The 19,036-nt window shown below is 46.0% G+C and overlaps 1 non-coding gene and 1 pseudogene across 1 annotated transcript; one reads left to right on the top strand and one right to left on the bottom strand.

Moving 5' to 3' along the window:
• Window positions 1–8,460: 8,460 nt before the first annotated feature.
• On the top strand, window positions 8,461–10,299 carry LOC137306978 (protein FAM200A-like; annotated as a pseudogene).
• Window positions 10,300–15,872: 5,573 nt separating this feature from the next.
• Window positions 15,873–15,986, bottom strand: trnar-ucg (transfer RNA arginine (anticodon UCG)). The gene is made up of 2 exons: window positions 15,950–15,986; window positions 15,873–15,908 (listed from the first exon to the last, which is right to left on the bottom strand). It is a non-coding gene; the product is annotated as a tRNA-Arg (tRNA).
• Window positions 15,987–19,036: the final 3,050 nt, after the last annotated feature.

The following is a 19,036-nucleotide window of genomic DNA, read 5'->3' as shown; positions in this document are numbered from 1 at the left end:
GAATTGATATTGTATCTTTCAGTCTGACAGTGTATGAGATTTTTGGATTGGTGTGTTCGGTGTCGCTCAGTCTGTACTAATGGAATTGATACTGTATGTTTCAGTCTGACACTGTATGAGATTTTTGGACTGGTATGTGATGTGTGGTTCTGTCTGTACCAATGGAATTGACACTCTAACTTTCAGTCAGACACAGCGAGGGATTTTTGGACTGCTTTGTTCTGTGTAGCTCAGTCAACACTAAAAGGATTCATACTGTATGTTTCAGTATGATAATATATCAGATTTTTGGACGATATATAATGTGTAGCTCAGTCTGTACTAATGGAATTCATACTGTACCTTTCAGTCTGATACTGTGTAATATATTTAGACTGGTTTGTAAGGTGTAGTTCAGTCTACACTAATGGAATTGATACTGTATCTTTCAATTTGACACTGAATGTGACTTTTGGACTGGTATCTAATGTATACCTCAGTCTGCACTAATGGGATTGATACTGTATCTTCCAGTACGATACTTTATGCGAATTTTGGACTGGTATATAATGTGGAGCTCAATCTGCACTTATGGAATTGATACTGTATCTTTCAACCTGACACTGAGATTTATGGACTGGTATGTGATGTGTTGCTCAGTCTGCACTAATGGGTTTGATACTCTCTCTTTCAGTCTTATACTGTATGAGAATTTTGGACTGGTATCTAATGTGTACCTCAGTCTGCAGTGAATGAATTGAAACTGTACATTTCATTCTGACACTATGAAGTTTTTGGACATATATGTGAGTCAAAAATGGGTAACATCTGAACTGGTATCTAATTTGTATCTCAGTGCACAATAGTGGCATGAATACTGCATCTTTAAACTCATAATGTGTGAGAGTTGTGGGCTGGTATTTAATTTGAATCTTGGAGCACACTATTCTGATTCATTCTGTACCGATCAATCAGTGCCATGTGTCAGTTCTATCTGGTATTTAATTTGTAGCTAAGGCTAAAATAAATAGAGATTGACACAGTACCTTTCAATCTCATACTGGGTGTGATTTTGGACTGGGAATTATTTATCTGCCGGTCAGCAGTACTGAGTCGTTGTGAAATGGAAATTACATCTGTCTCTCCTGCTCTGTTTGAGTGTTGGATTGGGGTCAGTGTGGGACTGACTCCTTCCGCTGTCTGAGACTGTGGGACTGATGACCTGGCTGTGTCTCTGTGCTCTGTGAGTGATAATGTACTTACTGTGTGTGAGAAGGAGCTGGCTGCACTGACTGCTCCTTGTGGCTCGGGTGGAGTAAACATCACACTGATTCTGGGTCCTTCAAGGATTTGACTGTAGGAAGAAAAAGTATCTCTTGTAACTCAAGAACAGGTGAAGTAGAAAATACAAAAGTGATCATTGAATCTCTCCGTTAATAATCATTGTAATAACCACAAATGAAAACCAGCGATACAAACAGACAAGCAGTGTCAGTACTCCACTGCAGTACTGCAGCTCTCAGCTTCTGCACACCAGGTGTGTTGGGCTGTTTGACAACAATTTGGTGACATCCAGACACAACACAACCCCTGCACTGATCCATGAATGGCACTACCCGATGGGGCAGGGACCTTTGTACAGGTCAGGTTTCTAATACCCTCTACCATGGAACTAACCGTTCAACCGAAACATAACAGCAGCTGTTTAAAATGTGTTCACACTTGTCACCTGGTGCCTGCAATAGATGCTCTTTGGAAAACTCCCCATATCCTGACTGTCCGGCTCTGTTTCCACTGTTCACTGTCCAATAACAATAAACAGGGTGAGACTGGAACTGAACCAGGAAAAATTCACCACTTGTTTGGGGAGAGAAAGCAGCAATGATTTGAAACAACCTGCTCTTCCCATTCTGTCTCCCTCACCCTGGACACACCCTGTACACACACAGCCCGAGAATGACCTCTCCCTTCCCCCGCTCACTCCATGTTCCGGGACGAGATCCTGATCCACTCCGCCTCTTACAAACAGCCCCCGGACACCCCCTGACCTTCCCCCGGACTCAATGCCGATCTCTGAGCCCATCTGCGGACACGGTCCCGAAGCGATGAGCTGCTGTAACGAGGCTGCTCTTTGCTCCCTTCCCCCGGGGGCCGTGATCTCTCCATTCCCGGCTGTTTCAAACCATCTTCTTCCGCTCACTGAGGGAATGGCGCCCACAGGCCGAGCTGGGGGAGGGGAGCGCGCATGCGCTCTTCTGCTCACCAGCAAGCAGCGCTGGGGGCGGCGCTGAATCACGCATGCGCAGATATCTGGTTCCATTCGCAATACCAAAATCGGTGGAAACTTTCCCCAATTGGAATTTTTCAGAGTCTGAGCAAAGGAAGTGGGGGAAAGGTCAGAGGGAATGGGGTCCACAGGCAGTGCAGGAACAGGCACCAGAATGGGAAACAGATGGGATTCCACCGGTGCCTAACGCTGGAATCCAGACTGACTTTACAATCTCTCACGATGAAAGGAGATGTTTCCATCCCTGCTGTTTCTCTCGGTATCTTTTTATGGTAAAGGGTCAATCAGAGATAACGTGGACGGCTGTGAAATGAGCCAATGAGTTCTGTTTATTCTTGGTCCCTTTACTGATAAAGTAACGCGTGAACCCGAAACTGGAGGGAGGATTTCTCAAACCAATCCTGGAGAAACATTGGAGGGAAGCGGGAGTCGGTGTATTTGCTGGGACCGTGTAGGATTAATATCAGACAGCAACAGTCCCAGATTAATATAAGCAGAGTGAAACTCTCGGTCACTGAGAGTAATAACGAACGGACCTGATCTGCAAAACCGAATATAGTACAACAGGCAAGAGAGGGTTAAATTCGGCCCACATTGTTTTTGTCACTCTCTGCACTGTCCTTGAGTGTGGGATTAACAGTGTGTCCGTCTGTGGTATATCCATGAGAGATAAGAATGCATCTTCTGTTTCTCCAACAGGATATTCTGGATAAAACGCAACTTTACAGGTCAGTCTGGAACTGATACTGTGGCACTGTGCCTCTCCGCTCGCTCTGTCACCGTATCTGTATCCCTTTCTCTCTCACTCTCTGGTGCTGTATATGAAGGTTGGATACAGTTATTGAGGGTGATATGAACACACTGATAGGAAGTGTAAGACTGACAGTGTCTCTCTCTCGAATGCTGGACACGAAGGTCGGATACTGTCTGATATAAAACAGAGAGAATGGGGTGTCCGGGCCTCACTGTAACTGGGGATGTGTTCGGCTCCAGTCCCAGTGCATGGTCATTTTCTTTTCACAGATTCAGGGCGAGAGTCTCTGTGAGACGGTAACACTGGCGGAGAAACTCCGCGTCATCACTCAAACCCCAACATATGAGATTCTCCAAATCAGCTGGAATAAGGTGTTTGTAAAACGCTGAACCCGTCTGGGAGGGGATATGTGGGGAGATAGAATCGGGTGTGGGACTTAAATGGAAGGAGACGGTTTGACTTGTTGTCGAAGGGACTGTATTTAGTCAGGAATATTACTGACTGTTAATTGTAACGGCGCTTATTTGAAAGCTCCGGGTTCCTGGGAATCCTTGAATATGAAGCCCGAGTCTGTCAGGGTTTGTGCGGACCGCTGTGTTTCGGTTCTATTATCAATAAACGGTTTGAAATTGGCGAGTGGAGAAAGCTGGAGGTGGAGCTGGAAGATCAGAGTCCGCTCTCTGCTCTGTCCATCACTCTGTCTCCTCCCCGTCCCGCCCTCTCTATTTTATTCCCATGTGGAACCAACGCGGGTAGGTGGACTCGAAACACGGTTTACTCGTCAAGAAGGCGAAAGGCCAATAATATTTCTGATCTCCTGGGCACCAGGCCGTTCACTGTCATTTGTTTCTGTACAGAGTTACATTTCAGTGATTCCCTAGTGAGTTTGATGAGTTATTTGAATAATCCAACAAAATAGAACAGAAACGGAGCGAAGCGCTGAATCCCACAGATGTGAAAAATTTAGTCGAGCAGTTCTGGTGATGCTTTACGAGCCCAGCATGAGAAGTAGTTTAAATAAATACAACAAATCTGGTGATGTGTGGACTGGGGTCCATAAGTTACGGTTTAAAGTATCGGAATGTGGTCGGTGCCCCGACTCCAGTCCCATTCATACCTCATCTCGTCCACAACGAGAAAAAAGCAGCTCAAAGCAACACTGGTAGCATGATATCAGCGTCTCCCTTCAGACAGTAACCAGCCCTTTCACAGATACAGTGGGTGGCTCTGAAAAGAGCCTTTACATCGAATTACATCGAAATTACGGCACAGAAACAGGCCTGGATATTAGGCAGCACCCCATCCTGAGCGATGGTCACATCTCACAGCAGCTTGTTGAGCTCCTCGTCGTTGCGGACGGCCAGTTGCAGGTGTCTGGGGATGATGCGGGTCTTCTTGTTGTCGCGGGCCGCATCACCAACCAGCTCGAGGATTTCAGCCGTCAGGTGCTCGAGCACAGCAGCCAGATAGACCGGAGCTCCGGCACCGACACATTCAGCATTGTTCCCCTTTCACAGGACCTGTGAACACGGCCCACATGGAACTGCAGTCCTGCCCAGGATGAGCGAGACTTGGCCTTGGCCCGAGTTTTTCCACCGGATTTTCCTCTTTCAGACATTTCCACAATCTCACAAACACTTTCACAAAGAATGAAGAAATCCTCCCGAACTCGCCCTTCTTATACCTTCTGGAGGATTACAATGGGGCCACTTTTGATGGGTCTCTCTCAGAGTGTTTACACTGCCCCCTCACGCTCACTGATATTCTATCTTTCAACTGTTGTAATATTTTCCATTAGCAATATTGCTACTCCTCCTCCTTTCCCGACTTCTCGGTCCTTTCTACAGATCTTATAGACTTGAATATTAAGCTGCCACTTGTGCCCAGTTCGTAGTCAGGTCTCCAGAATGATTTAAAGAAATTACTTAATTTTACACAATGGCTGATGTGAGATACAGCAATGTGTATTTCCAGCTGGTCAAGTATTGCAGGTATCGACTATCTCTTCAGTCCGATATCAGGTGAAGAATTACTGGCTGTTGTGTAATTTCCATTGATTGGGGCTTGGCATCATCTACTGGACGGAAACGGGAACTGGAATAGAGCGAGAACGTATCCGTCAGAAACCAATTCAAATGAAGATCAAAATGCAACAGCCTGCAGTGGCTGGTCAGGATCTGATGGTTGGGAACCATATTATTGATGATTTTTTTCAGCAATGGTGGTATAGTGGTGAGTATAGCTGCCTTCCAAGTGATTGATCTGGGTTCGATCCCCGGCCGTCGCAATTCAACGTTCAGAAACTCTAAGTTTGCAGTTCAGCTGGATTTTGTTCCCCAAACATAAACGGGTATAATTGGAGTGAAATGTTTTCAACAATGGTTACTTTTCCCAACAGAAGGAATAGAGGAAAAACATACTGGAAATAGTGAGTTACCAAGGGTCTAATGAGAGTGAGGAAGGCAAATAAAATATTCGTATTTATTGCAAGGGTGTTGGAATATAAGAATAAGGAGGACTTGCTGCAATTTTACTGTGAGGAGATAGTGTGTAAAATTGGCCGACATTCGCTGGAGTTTAGAAGAAAGAGAGGTGATCACATTGCAATGTATAAAATTATTCGACGGCTTGACAGTGTAGATGCTGAGAGGCTGATTCCCCTGGCTGGAGAGTCAAGAACTAGAGGTCATAGTCTCAAGATAAGGGGTCGGCCATTTAGGACCGACATGAGGAAAAATTTCTTCACTCAAAGGGTTGTGAATCTTCGGAATTCTCTCACCCAGAGGACTTTGGACGCTCAGTCGTTGAGTATATTCAAGTCTGAGAGCGATCGAGTTTTGGATTTTAGGGGAATCAAGGGATATGGGGATCGGGCGGGAAAGTGGAGTTGAGGTTGAAGATCAGCCATGATCTGATTGAATGGCGGAACAGGCTCGAGGGGCCGTAGGTCCTACTCCTGCTCCTATTTGTTCTGTTCTTATGTAGAGACCCTTATAACCCAGTGTGCTGACGAAACTAAGTTAGGTGGCACAGTAAGCATTATAGATGGGAGCAGAAAGTTGCAAAGGGACATTGATAGATTAAATGAGTGGGCAAGACAGTGGCAGATGGAGTTCAACGTGGGAAAATGTGAGGTCATCCACTTGGGACCTTAAAAAATAGATCAGAGTATTTTCTTAATGGTAGGTTGTTACATAAGGTTAAATCTCATGGGATCCAAGGTGAGGTAGCCAATTGGATACAAAATTGGCTTGACGACAGAAGACAGAGGGTGGTTGTCGAGGGTTGTTTTTTCAAACTGGATGCCTGTGTCCAGCGGTGTGCCTCAGGGATCGGTGCTGGGTCCGCTGTTATTTGTTATTTATATTAATGATTTGGATGAGAATTTAGGAGGCATGGTTAGTAAGTTTGCAGATGACACCAAGATTGGTGGCATTGTGGACAGTGAAGAAGGTTATCTAGGATTGCAACGGGATCTTGATAAATTGGGCCAGTGGGCCGATGAATGGCAGATGGAGTTTAATTTGGATAAATGTGAGGTGATGCATTTTGGTAGATCGAATCGGGCCAGGACCTACTCCGTTAATGGTAGGGCGTTGGGGAGAGTTATAGAACAAAGAGATCGAGGAGTACAGATTCATAGCTCCTTGAAAGTGGAGTCACAGGTGGATAGGGTGGTGAAGAAGGCATTCAGCATGCTTGGTTTCATTGGTCAGAACATTGAATGCAGGAGTTGGGATGTCTTGTTGAAGTTGTACAGGGCATTGGTGAGGCCACACTTGGAGTACTGTGTACAGTTCTGGTCACCCTATTATAGAAAGGATATTATTAAACTAGAAAGAGTGCAGAAAAGATTTACTAGGATGCTACCGGGACTTGATGGTTTGACTTACAGGGAGAGGTTAGACAGACTGGGACTTTATTCCCTGGAGAGTAGGAGGTTAAGGGGTGATCTTATAGAAGTCTATAAAATAATGAGGGGCATAGATAAGGTCGATAGTCAAAATCTTTTCCCAAAAGTAGGGGAGTCTATAACGAGGGGGCACAGATTTAAGGTGAGAGGGGAGAGATACAAAAGGATCCAGAGGGGCAATTTTTTCACTCAAAGGGTGGTGAGTGTCTGGAACGAGCTGCCAGAGGCAGTAGTAGAGGCGGGTACAATTTTGTCTTTTAAAAAGCATTTGGACAGTTACATGGGGAAGATGGGTATCGAGGGATATGGGCCAAGTGCAGGCAATTGGGACTAGCTTCGTGGTATAAACTGGGCGACATGGACATGTTGGGCCGAAGGGCCTGTTTCCATGTTGTAACTTCTATGATTCTATGATTCTATAAGCAAGGAACTGTGGGGGAGGAGAGAGATTTCGGGGTCCAAGTACAGAATTCACAAAAAATATAAGGTGAAATGGAGATTAAATTTTGATCTTTATCTCAAGGGAACTGGAATAAAAAGGAGTGGAAGTTATGTCACAGTTATACAGAGCTCTGGTTAGACCTCATTTCGAGAACTGTGTTCAGTTCTGGGCACCGTACTCTCTATAATGGCTTGGACTGTGAAGGGGTTTTTCTCTTTCTGTTTCTATGCAATGGGAGAGAATAGGAAAGGGTTTGGTCTGTTTGGATTTTTTTTTCCAGTGGCAGTGAATGAGAAGGGGTTTGGTCCATTGGGATTCCTTCTGCGTGCTCTTGCATTGATAGGGAGACCTGCATGTTGCCAAATTGTTTTGTGTTTAACTTTGTGCCCCCTCGTTTGAACCCTAAAAAGAAAAGCATAAATGTAATGGAACAGGAAAGGAGATTCGTCAGATATCAGGTTATCAGCGGAGCTTATAGGGCAGGTAACTGCTCGCCAGAGAATGCTGAGCCCGATTGGCAATATCAGCTCACTGTCATTCAATGGGTCCGGTCACAATACAAACCCAAGAAAATCAAATGAACCATAACTGGACATTAAATAAGAAAAGGGCAAACAATTATTTCATAAAGAGATGACATGTCACAGGCAGTTTTGTGGTCAGAACTTGTGATTGCGTGACATTGATTGGTTGAATGTTGGACTGAAGATTACATTCACGTTTTTATTCGGTAATTTCCGTTGGGCAGATGACAGGCAGTCATTTCATTCTGTGGAGCGATGACCTTGTTCCAGTGGAATCGTCATTCTGTTAGGTTTAGTGTTTCCGAGCATCAACCAGGACGCGCTCTTCCTCGCCGCCAAAGCCACGGTGAGTGGTGCTGGTCTGGGCCCAGTGTCACGGGGAAAGGAGTCAGGGGCGGCTTCATCACCAAACCTTAATTCCCAAAAAATGATCATTTTATAATAAGAAAAATAGTTCAAAAACACAGTTCTCAAACCCATCTACATCCGACAATAAAACCAACATGTGTGAGTGCTTCGTCTGCAACAGGAAGTTCGAGAAATGAGGGACAAACTTCTGCCATGTCGTCCTGGCCTGAACCGTCCACTGAGAAGAAAAACAAATCGTGGACGAGGCAGTATAGTGAGGCTTTTTTGAAATGTGGTTTCATCAATTGTGCAAACGCAAACCATGATCCAAAGCCCCAGTGTGTTATTTGTAGCGAGGTGCTTGTAAACGAGTGTTTAAAACCGTCAAAATTAAAAAGACATTTTGAAACAAAACATGGGGAACTCGTTGATCACCCGCTTGAATATTTTGAAAGGAAGCAACGGGGATTAAAGTTATCAGCACAAGTTCTTAATCGGTCAACTGCTCTGAATGATTAGGCACAACTGGTGTCATATTTGGTCGCATACAGTGTGGCAAAAGAGAAAATGGCCCTTACAGTTGCCGAAAAACTTGTTCAGAGATACGATGCGGAAATCTTCGACGAGAAGCCTGCTGAAAAATTGAGAAGCGTTCCTCTCAGTGACAGCACAATGTCTCGGCGAATATGTTCTATTGCTGAGGATTCAGAAGCCAAGATTGTTACTCGGTTACAGTCAGCCGGGGATTTTGCGATCCAACTTGACGAGAGTGCTGATATTTCAAATTGTGCTACACTGTTAGTTTCTGTGAGATATGTCGGGCAAGATGACTTTATGGAAGGTTGGCTGTGTTGTCTAACTTTACCAACAAATGCAACAGGAGCACAAATATTCGAAGCACTGCATGACTGTGTAGATGGAAAATACAAATTGGACTGGGCTAATTGCAAAGGAATTCCAAGTGATGGAGCAGCACATATGACAGGTAGAAATAGTGGAGTCATGAGAAGAATATCTGAGGCAGCTGATCATGATGTTTGGAATCACTGTTTCATTCACCACGAAGCCTTGACGTCCAAGTGTATTCTCCCTGATCTTATGGCAATTATGAAGGAAATCATGAAAATTGTTAATTTCATTAAAGGAAGCTCACTGAAGTAAAAGCTTTTTTGAAGCGTGATGCTGAGAAATGGGAGCTGAGCTCACTCATTTACTGTTTCACACTGAAGTACGATGGCTGTCACGGGGCAGGGTGCTTACAAGGGTGTACGACCCCAGGAAAGGGATTCACATTTTTCTCGTAGAGAAAAAGTCTAACATGACAAATTTGTTTTACGATGACAGTTGGTTAATGAAGTTGTCATACCTGGCTGACATGTTCTCAATTTTAAACGATCTGAATTTGAAGTTACAAGGAAGAGGCAATCATTTGTTTCGACATTGTGAACAGATACAAACTTTCAAAAATCATGAGAACTGTGGCAAGCCGGAGTGAAAAGTAATCGCCCGAGCTATTCCATGTTCCCAACATTGTTACAACACACTGAGGAGAACAGCATCAATGAAGAAAAAGGGAATGAAGTGAAATGTGTCATACAGTTCCATCTCGCTGCTCTGTCTGACCATTTTAGTCGCTACTTCCCTGCAGAGAGGTTTGATAATTTGAAGGCAAAGTGTTGAATGAAAGGTAATTTTGTTTTCGAAAACCCTGAATCAATAATGAAGCTAAACTTGATGCCTGAGCAAGAAAACGAGCTGGTGCGACTCACCTGTGATAGCACACTGAAAACACGCCACAAGTCGTTCAGTTTGTCATATTTTTGGATCAGTATTTTCAAAGAATATCCTCTGTTAAGTCAGATTAGTGTTCTGTTTTTGCTGCCCTTCACAACAACCGACATGAGCGAACTTGGATTTTCGACTTTGACAAGGTTAAAAACAAGAGAAAGAAACCGACTCAACAGCGCACCTGATATGCGTGTGGAGCTTTCATCGTGTGATCCAGATTGGAACGAGATCATGAACAAGCGACAGTCCAACCCTTCACATTAAGAAAGTGAAACTCAACCTGGAATTTTTTAAACTTTATTAATAATGTATTTAAAATGTTTTTCAAGTAACGTCGATGTCTAATTTTAGTTATTACTTGAAGTGAAGTGAAGTGAAGTGAAGTGAAGAGCGAGCATGGATTGTCCTCTATTGGGATTTGATGAAAACTCCAGTCAGAAGATATTATTGTTTTGGGTCCCTGGGGGAAGTGTTTTTCTTTCACTAGGTCACGAGAAAAATACTTTGAAAAAGGCTGTTCTACATTGTACGTTCAGTGTCTCTTCAGCAAACCGGCTCTGAACTCCTCAGTCTGCATTTCGAGAAACGTTTCTGTGCGCGACGCGGGCAATAAAACACTGAACGACGCCCGGCGACTAATGGCGGCCCCCGGCCCCACAATCCCCCGCGCCCCAGAAACCCCTCTATTTCTCCATAGCGCTGTCGTCCAGCTCAGACAGCGCAAGCTCCCCAGGCCCGCCCCACATTCTGGGAGCGCCTCTGCCCTGTCTCTTGTCTCGAGTCGGACTCGGTGGAAACGGGAGAAGAAATCGGGAAGCGGCGGGTTGGACGTGGGAGGAGCTGGGTGATCGGTTTAATACATGTCCGGGGCCCCCGCCCGCCAGTCCGCAGGGTCCCCCGGCTCTGATTCGGGCCCTGAGCCGCACTCGGTGTTGCTGAGACTCCGCTCAGTGTGAATGCAGGTTATTGTTGATCTGCCACCGTTGGCCTCAGCTTTGCCGGAGAGAATCAGCCAGAGACGGCGGCTACCGATGGTCGAAATACCGGCAGGTCGCTGTTTCGGCTCACAAGTGCAGAATTACCACTTGGCCTAATACTGGAGGGCAGACAGTGACTGGGGCCGAACCCCACCATCACGCTGCACCTTCAGGAGAGAAAGGGAGAAAATTAGAGCCTGCAATGAATTTGGATTTCAAACAGCGAGGACGTGTCAAGGAGGTCTTTAAATGAAGGTGAAATGGTGACTGGTCAGGGAGTGTCTGTAAATGATGGAGAAATAATGACAGATCAGGGTGAATCTTCAAATGAAGGAGAAATGTTGACGGGTCAGGGAGAGTCTTTAAATGAAGGAGAAATGGTGACGGGTCAGGGAGTGTCTGTAACTGAAGGAGAAATAGTTACTGGTCGGTGAGTGTCTGTAAATGATGGAGAAATAGTGACAGATCAGGGTGAATCTTCAAATGAAGGAGAAATAGTGACTGGTCAGGGAGTGTCTGTAATTGAAGGAAAATGGTGACGGGTCTGGGAGATCCGTCGCCAAAAGTGGGAGATATCACAGATGGACAGCTTACCGGCAGCAATCGGGAGGGACGTAATGTCGAAATGAGGGGGAGAGCATATGTACCCGGCCAGTGTCAGCATCTTCAGGAGAGGAGGGGGAGGGGAACCACTGAGTGTGGAACTGAACCCAGTCAGAGCCTTGACCTTCGTGGTGGGGGAGGGGGGAGAGCTGAGAGAGGGAAGCGAAACAATGAGTGCAGAACTGAACCCAGTCAGATTCAGGACTTTCAGGGGAGGAGAGAGAGGGGAACCAGTGAGTGTCGAACTGAACCCAGTCAGAGCCAGCACCTTCAGGGGAGGAGAAGTCGGCGAACCAGTGAGTGCAGAACTGAACCCAGCCAGCGTCAGCACCTTCAGGGGAGAAGAGAGAGCGAGATGGGAACCTGTACCGTGTCGAGCTTTTTGAGTGTTGTTGGAGCTGCACTCATCCAGGCAAGTGGAGAGTATTCCATCACACTCCTGACTTGTGCCTTGTAGATGGTGGAAAGGCTTTGGGGAGTCAGGAGGTGAGTCACCCGCGAATAATGAATAAAATTAAAACTAAAGAAACTGAGTACATAGACAATAAAGGAGAGGATGGGAAAAGGGAATGTGAGAAGATTGGGAACGACGTCAAAAAAAAATTCGGAAAGCAAAGAGGAACGACGAGATTAAATTAAATTATCAAGCAGTATAAAAATAGTTAATGATTCCACAGACACATAAATAACAGAAGAAAAACCAGGATAGGGATCGGGCCACTGAGGGATACATAGGATAAACTCACAGGTAATGACAGCAAAATGGCGGGAATATTCAATAATTACTTTGCCGCAGTATTTGTGAGGTTATCCACTTTGGTTGTAAATACAGAAAAGCAGATTATTATCTGAATGGTGATGGATTGGGAATAGGGGAGGTGCAACGAGACCTGGGTGCCCTTGTACACCAGTCGCGGAAAGCGAGCATTCAGGTGCAGCAAGCCGTTCGGAAGGCGAAAGGTATGTCAGCCTTCATTGCAAAAGGATATGAGTACAGGAGCAGGGATGTCTTACTGCAGTTATACAGGGCCTTGGTGAGACCACATCTGGAGTATTGTGTGCAGTTTTGGTCTCCTTATCTGAGGAAGGATGTCCTTGCCATGGAGGGAGTGCAACGAAGGTTTACCAGACTGATTCCTGGGATGGCAGAACTGACGTATGAGGAGAGATTGGGTCGAGTCGGCCTATATTCACTAGAGTTTAGAAGAATGAGAGGTGATCTCATCGAAACATATAAAATTCTAACAGGACCAGACAGACTGGATGCAGGGAGGATGTTCCCGATGGCTGGGGAGTCCAGAACCAGGGGTCACAGTCTCAGGATACCGGGTATGCCATTTAGAACCGAGACGAGGAGAAATTTCTTCACTCAGAGGGTGGTGAACCTGTGGAATTCTCCAGCACAGAAGGCAGTTGAGGCCAAGTCATTAGATGTATTCAAGAAGGAGATAGATATATTTCTCAATGCGAAAGGGATCAAGGGATATGGGGAAAAAGCGGGAACAGGGTACTGAGTTAGATGATCAGCCATGATCATTTTGAATGGTGGAGCAGGCCCGAAGGGCCGAATGGCCTACTCTTGCTCCTATTTTCGATGTTTCTATTGATCACAGAGACCAGCAAGGTGGGCAGGACATTGGAAGGAGAGATCGAAGAAGATATTAAGACATTTAAGACAGGAAGGGAATTCAGGAGAAACTTCTTCACCCAGAGAGTGGTGAGAATGTGGAACTCACTCCCACAAGGAGTGGTTGGGGCGAACAGCAGATAAAGACATGAGGGAGAAAGGAATAGAAGAATAGGGTGAGATGAAGTAGGGAGGGAGGAGGCTCGTGTGGAGCTTAAACACCGGCATGGCCTTGATGGGCCGAATGGCCTGTCCCTGTTCTGTACTCTCAAAGTGATTCTATGTAATTCACCTTCACTGCTCTCGGGGGAACAACCCGAGCTTTTTCAGTCTTTCCCCGTAACTGGAGTCCCTCATCTCTGGCACCATTCTAGTCAATTTCCTCGTCACCCACTCCTCAGTTTAAAGAGCTGCCAGGCACACTCTCCTCCTCACATGTTGTCCCTGCAAACCCCCGCCCCCCTACCAAGCCCGAGTGCACTGAGCCCAAGTCCAGCCGAGGTCAAAGGCAAGAAGTCGAACCTCAGCAGCAGGCCCGAGCTCGAGCCTGGGATTTTCCTAATCTCTGGGGCTCAGCGCTGGACGGTGCATTCGCCCAGCCGTCTGAGGGAGCTGTCCCCTGGCTCTCTGAGTGGGGACCCAGGGGAGAATATTGGCAGGAGGGAAATATTGACGTTTTTTTCTTAAACTTTGATTGGTGACTGACCCGTCTCACCCACCCCCAGTGTGAGGCAAGGCAGCCACGTGACCAAAGAGGCGCAAAGACCCAAAGGAGCCGAACAATAACCCAAAGACAGCGCGTGGGCCGGGATCGTGACGAGCGCGGTCACACAAACTGGCCAACCTTGGAAAACAACCTTGATAAAAGGGTCTCGTGGTTCGACGAGTGATGTTAAAACAAGCTGACCATCTGGAATTCTTTGAAAAACAACTCTGTTAATCTGGAAGGGTCATATTAATATTGTTCCATATGCAGATTGAGGTTCCTGCATATGAAGACCCCATCAGAAGGTTGATCCGCCTTACCCTCCCCAGACAAGTGGGCGGTTTGATTCCCCCATTCAACACACTCGCACTAGTTTCTCAGCCACTGCGCTCTCTGCCCCACCCACCGTTACGCCGGTTACCTCAGACACAGACGGTTCATAATCTCCCACCCGCTCATTCCGTCAAACACACACTTTTCCCTCTCCCAACGCGAGCCTCCCACACAGGCAGTCCAGACTCTCCCCTCCCCGTTCGCTCTCTCTCTTTCCCATTCCGTCTTTCTCTCCCCCTCGCCCATATTTGGGCTGATGGGGTCCAGAGTCAATGTCGAGGACTCCCAGGGCAACTCCCTTCTCGCTCTCCATGACTGTACTGCCATCGCTGGTTGGTTAGGAGCTCCCCAAGGATGGTGATGGACAAGTCGGGGACATTGGCTGAAAGCTATGATTCTGTGAGCATGTTTATGTCAGGCTATTACTTGACCAGTCTGTGGGACAACTCTGCCTGAATTTTTGACACAAGTCCCCAGATGTTACTGAGGAATACTTTGCGAAAGGTACCGCTGGGATTTGAATCTATGATACTCGGTTTAATAAGATAAGTGTTTTAACCACTGAGCCACGGCGACCACCTGACTATAATTATTTCCAAACGTTATGGTAATGATACATTTGCCAACCCACTTTGTTGCGCCTTCTCCCTCAATACGTCTGCGCAATAACATCTATCTTTTGTTCATCGGTCTCTGCATGGGAAACCATGGGTATCAGTCATGATCTTCTCTTCCTTATCCCCTGTCAGTACATCTTATATCTGGCTCTATTCATCCTGTTGTATTCCCACACTCTCTCCAGACTATCTGGTCTTATCCGATTACATTTCTCATTTCTTCCCACAAAATGTTGGTGAGTAATGTCTGTGATACACCAGGCCCTGACCTCCTCCTGTGGGTGACCTCCTACAAATTCTGCACAATAGTTTAATGTGTGTGTGTTTTACATTAGGAAATGTGTATCAGCGCTAGTCTACCTGGTGTATCTATTCTCACAGAAACGGCAATGTCGCTTCAGAGCATTTAAATTTTAGAAAGTCTTACTTGATAAGACAGATGTAAGGAATCTTACAACACCTGGTTATAGTCCAACAGTTTTATTTGAAAATATAATCTGGTGTTGTAAGATTCCTGACATTCGTCCACTTCAGTCCATCACCGGCATCTCCACATCATGGTTGATAAGACAAGTTGTCCCTCTCCATTTCAACAAAATAGAAACAATCCCGGGATACAGACTTAAAACACCGGTGTCGGATTGGTATTAATAGCTTTCAAGCCCACTTTGATTGTACAAAACTTACGTAGGGCCGTAACAAAAGTTCAATACAATAACGACACGGATGGGATTCGGACCCATACCGAAAGAGCGCAATGGATTCGCCGACCATTTCTGAATCCAAACAGGAGATATAAAGTCACTTTGACACTATGTCCTGCCCGTGCACCCAGATCGACAATGTTGAAAATGTGGAGTCAATTTCTCAAAGCAAAGTAATTTAGGGATTTCTGTTTCATCCGACTGTTCGAAACGGTCGGGTGCAAAACAGTTCGGGCGCACGTCGGACAAATTTTCACCCAGCGAGTAAAACGACCGCGGCAGGACTCGAACCTGCAATCTTCTGATAACCACTCGAGTTAATCATCTGATAACAACTTAACTGAACACCGAAGTCAGACGCCTTATCCATTAGGCCACGCGGCCGAAGACAATCTGCTTCACCAAATGATCTTAAACGCTGGGCAGGGATGGTTAAGATTCTGCTTGTATCTTTCTCTTCCTTTCACTTTGTTGATGTTGTTCATTTATTGTTTTCTCTCTTGCAGCAAGTTGGCTCCACTGTTTCCGACTGATCCGGAAACTGACAACTGAACTCCCGCTGGGTCTCCGAGAAACCGACAATCAGAATAAACAATGAACAGAATTTACTATCCAAGCCCGACGGGCCGAGTGGCCTCAGTCTGTCCTGTAAAATACGAACAATCCCCAATTCTGCTGGGTGTGATTATGATTTTCTGATTTTCAGGGGTCTCGCACCACGGGGTAAAGCGCTCACTGTTAATGTTAATATTGAGCACGGTATTCTATCCGTGTAAAAATAAAATCGCGGGCTTCTTGCTATATATTCGACACAGTCCCTTGCTGTGTGTTTAATCAGGGCAGGGAATGTTTTGCTGGTTTCGTGATATTCATTTTTCAGGAAATTAGTAAACTCGTCTCGAAACATGAATTTCCCAGTTTCTATTTCGCTGAATGGAGTTGAGGTGCAGATCAGCGATGAGCTGCTGTGACTCCGCCGCGCCGGTTTAACCGGAATTAGACGTTTCAGTGAAGTGAAGTGAACCGTCTCAATCCGGTTTATTTCTTTATTTCTAACATTGTTTATTTTGAGTGACAGATTTATCGAAAATTCATTGAGAGTTCAGTTGTCAGTTTTCTGATCAGTTGGAATCTGAAGAAGTTAAAAATAAGGAAAGAAAAACATTACAAAGGTCCAAACTCGAACTGATACAATCACCTTGTCTTCACCTTTCATGGTAATTAGTTCTCCCTGCTACCCTGATCAATATTTATCCCTCCAGTAACATCACTATAACACATTATCTGGTCATTGTCACATCGCTGTGTTTGGGATCTTGCTGTGTGCAAATTGTCTGCCTCGTTTCCTACATGTCAGCAGTGACTACACTTCAAAGAGTGGTTCGTTGTCTTTAAAGCACTTTGGGACGTCCGAGGCGGTGAAGAGCGCAATCTCAGTGGAATCTTTCTTCCTGTGGCCCCATGTGCCAGGTACCATATCCGAATCCTGTCGGCTGGCGCACACAGGAAACGTTGGGGGAAAAATTGGATACGGGCAGTTTTTGGGCGCAAGTACCGTGATGCGCTGTTACTCCGCGCCCAATGACCCTTGGGCACGCAGGACGCAAGATTCGGCTGGCCCGAAGTCTCACCTGCATTCATCGTTCCATTCCGGGCCTTGCAGGACGAATCTTTGCAATTCACATTATCCACCGCCTGGGGGAGCTCAATCTCTTAAAGGGAGGATGTTTCTTGGAAATCGCTTCAAGGCAGCTGGTACCTGTTATTTGCTTAAAATAAAAGCCGACTGTCTAAACGGAGTGTGAACGGAGATCAGACGCTGCACACGTAAAACACAGATGCAGGTTCCATCCCTGTGTTTGCACACTGATGAGTTATGTTAATGATGTGGAGATGCCGGTGATGGACTGGGGTGGACAAATGTCAGATGACGAAGGAGATAATCTCCGAAAGCTTGTGATTTTAAAATAAATTTGTTGGACTATAACCTGGTGTTGTAAGATTCCTTAGAGTTATGTTAAAACATTGAATAAAAGTTACACACTACGAAATCCCACATCCTCCAATCTGCACGCCAGACCTCACCAATCTGCCGATCTGAGTTGGTACCAGGCCTGGAGGGTGCATGCACCAAGGTTCTCGGCTGATGCTCAGAGTCGGTGGTGCAGGAGATTAACAGAAGGAGGAGCATGATGTATCCGCATTGGTGGGTGCGGGCAAGAGGCCCTCCAGACATTTATCCAAAAGGCAGTGGGAGGCAGCGAGGGACGAATTCAATGCCAGGCGCACATCATCATGAACATGGATGCAGTGCAGGAAGAAGTTCAATGCTTTTACATGAGTGGTCAAGGTGAGTGAGGGCAACTCTCAAGTGGCATCACCTACCAACTGTACCATGCAATACACCCCCATCCCCCACATACCAACAAACTCTTTCCATCAGTACTCAACTCTTGTAACCAGACGCTTCCTCTCACTCTTACACATGCCCACTGTTGCAAGCCGTCCACCCACAACTCATAGGTCACACACACTGGCAGCTATTTAACCATGACAGGAACATCACCCAGACACACGTCCCGCTTTCTTGCAGGTGAAGGTGGCGCATATCAGGAGGCAGCAAGTGGCCGTTGCATTTAGATATGGACCTGTGACCTAACTCCATATCCCCGGCATAGCTCGATATCCCTCAATACCCTTGGTTCACAGAAAGCGATAAATCGCAGATTTAACATTCACAAGTGAGCTACCATTAAATACCATCTGCAGAAGTGCGTTCCAAACATCTCCCACCCTTTGCGTATAGAAGCCGAGGTTAAGTGAACGCAACACACCTGGAGAAAAGAAAATGTCTCAAGAAGTTTTGCAGATTGAAGCTAAATATGAATTGATCCCAATTCACTCGATGTCATGAATGCAGAAAATGTTCCTGCATTTGGCGGCAATGAACCCCCGCTTCCCGTGTGGCAGGCAAGAATTCGACCACTGAAACAGCAATTGCCGAACGACAATCGGCTGCAAGTGTCCACTTGGAAACCTGTCTGAAAAAACATACAACCTTCGAGGCCGAAAATGAGGCTGTTTAATGAGAGTATTAATACCACGCGGCTTTCGCAGCGCAATCGGTCAGCACGCGGTATTATATAATAGTATCAGGCTCGAGGAATGCCGAAGTGTTGAGTTCGATCCTCCCCTGGAGCATTTTAACCTTTTGCTTCTGAATATTTCCACCGGAGTTCAAGGCACAGCTGGTCTGTTCCATTAAGCTTCTCCTTCTTACTGTTCTCATGTGGGCACTTTGGGTCCTCTGGCCGGCCGTATTGAAATAGCAGGTGTGAGTTTAGTTGGTAATATGCGGGAGAGCGAAGCGATTTGCGACAGCATGAAATGGCAAAGGAGGCGGCCCGAGATCTTTAAAACTGAAGAACTGAACA

This window comes from Heptranchias perlo, chromosome X (assembly GCF_035084215.1).
Source record: "Heptranchias perlo isolate sHepPer1 chromosome X, sHepPer1.hap1, whole genome shotgun sequence".
Classification (NCBI taxonomy): domain Eukaryota; kingdom Metazoa; phylum Chordata; class Chondrichthyes; order Hexanchiformes; family Hexanchidae; genus Heptranchias; species Heptranchias perlo.
The sequence above is the reverse complement of the archived record's forward strand: the minus strand, read 5'-3'. Positions and strand labels throughout refer to the sequence as shown.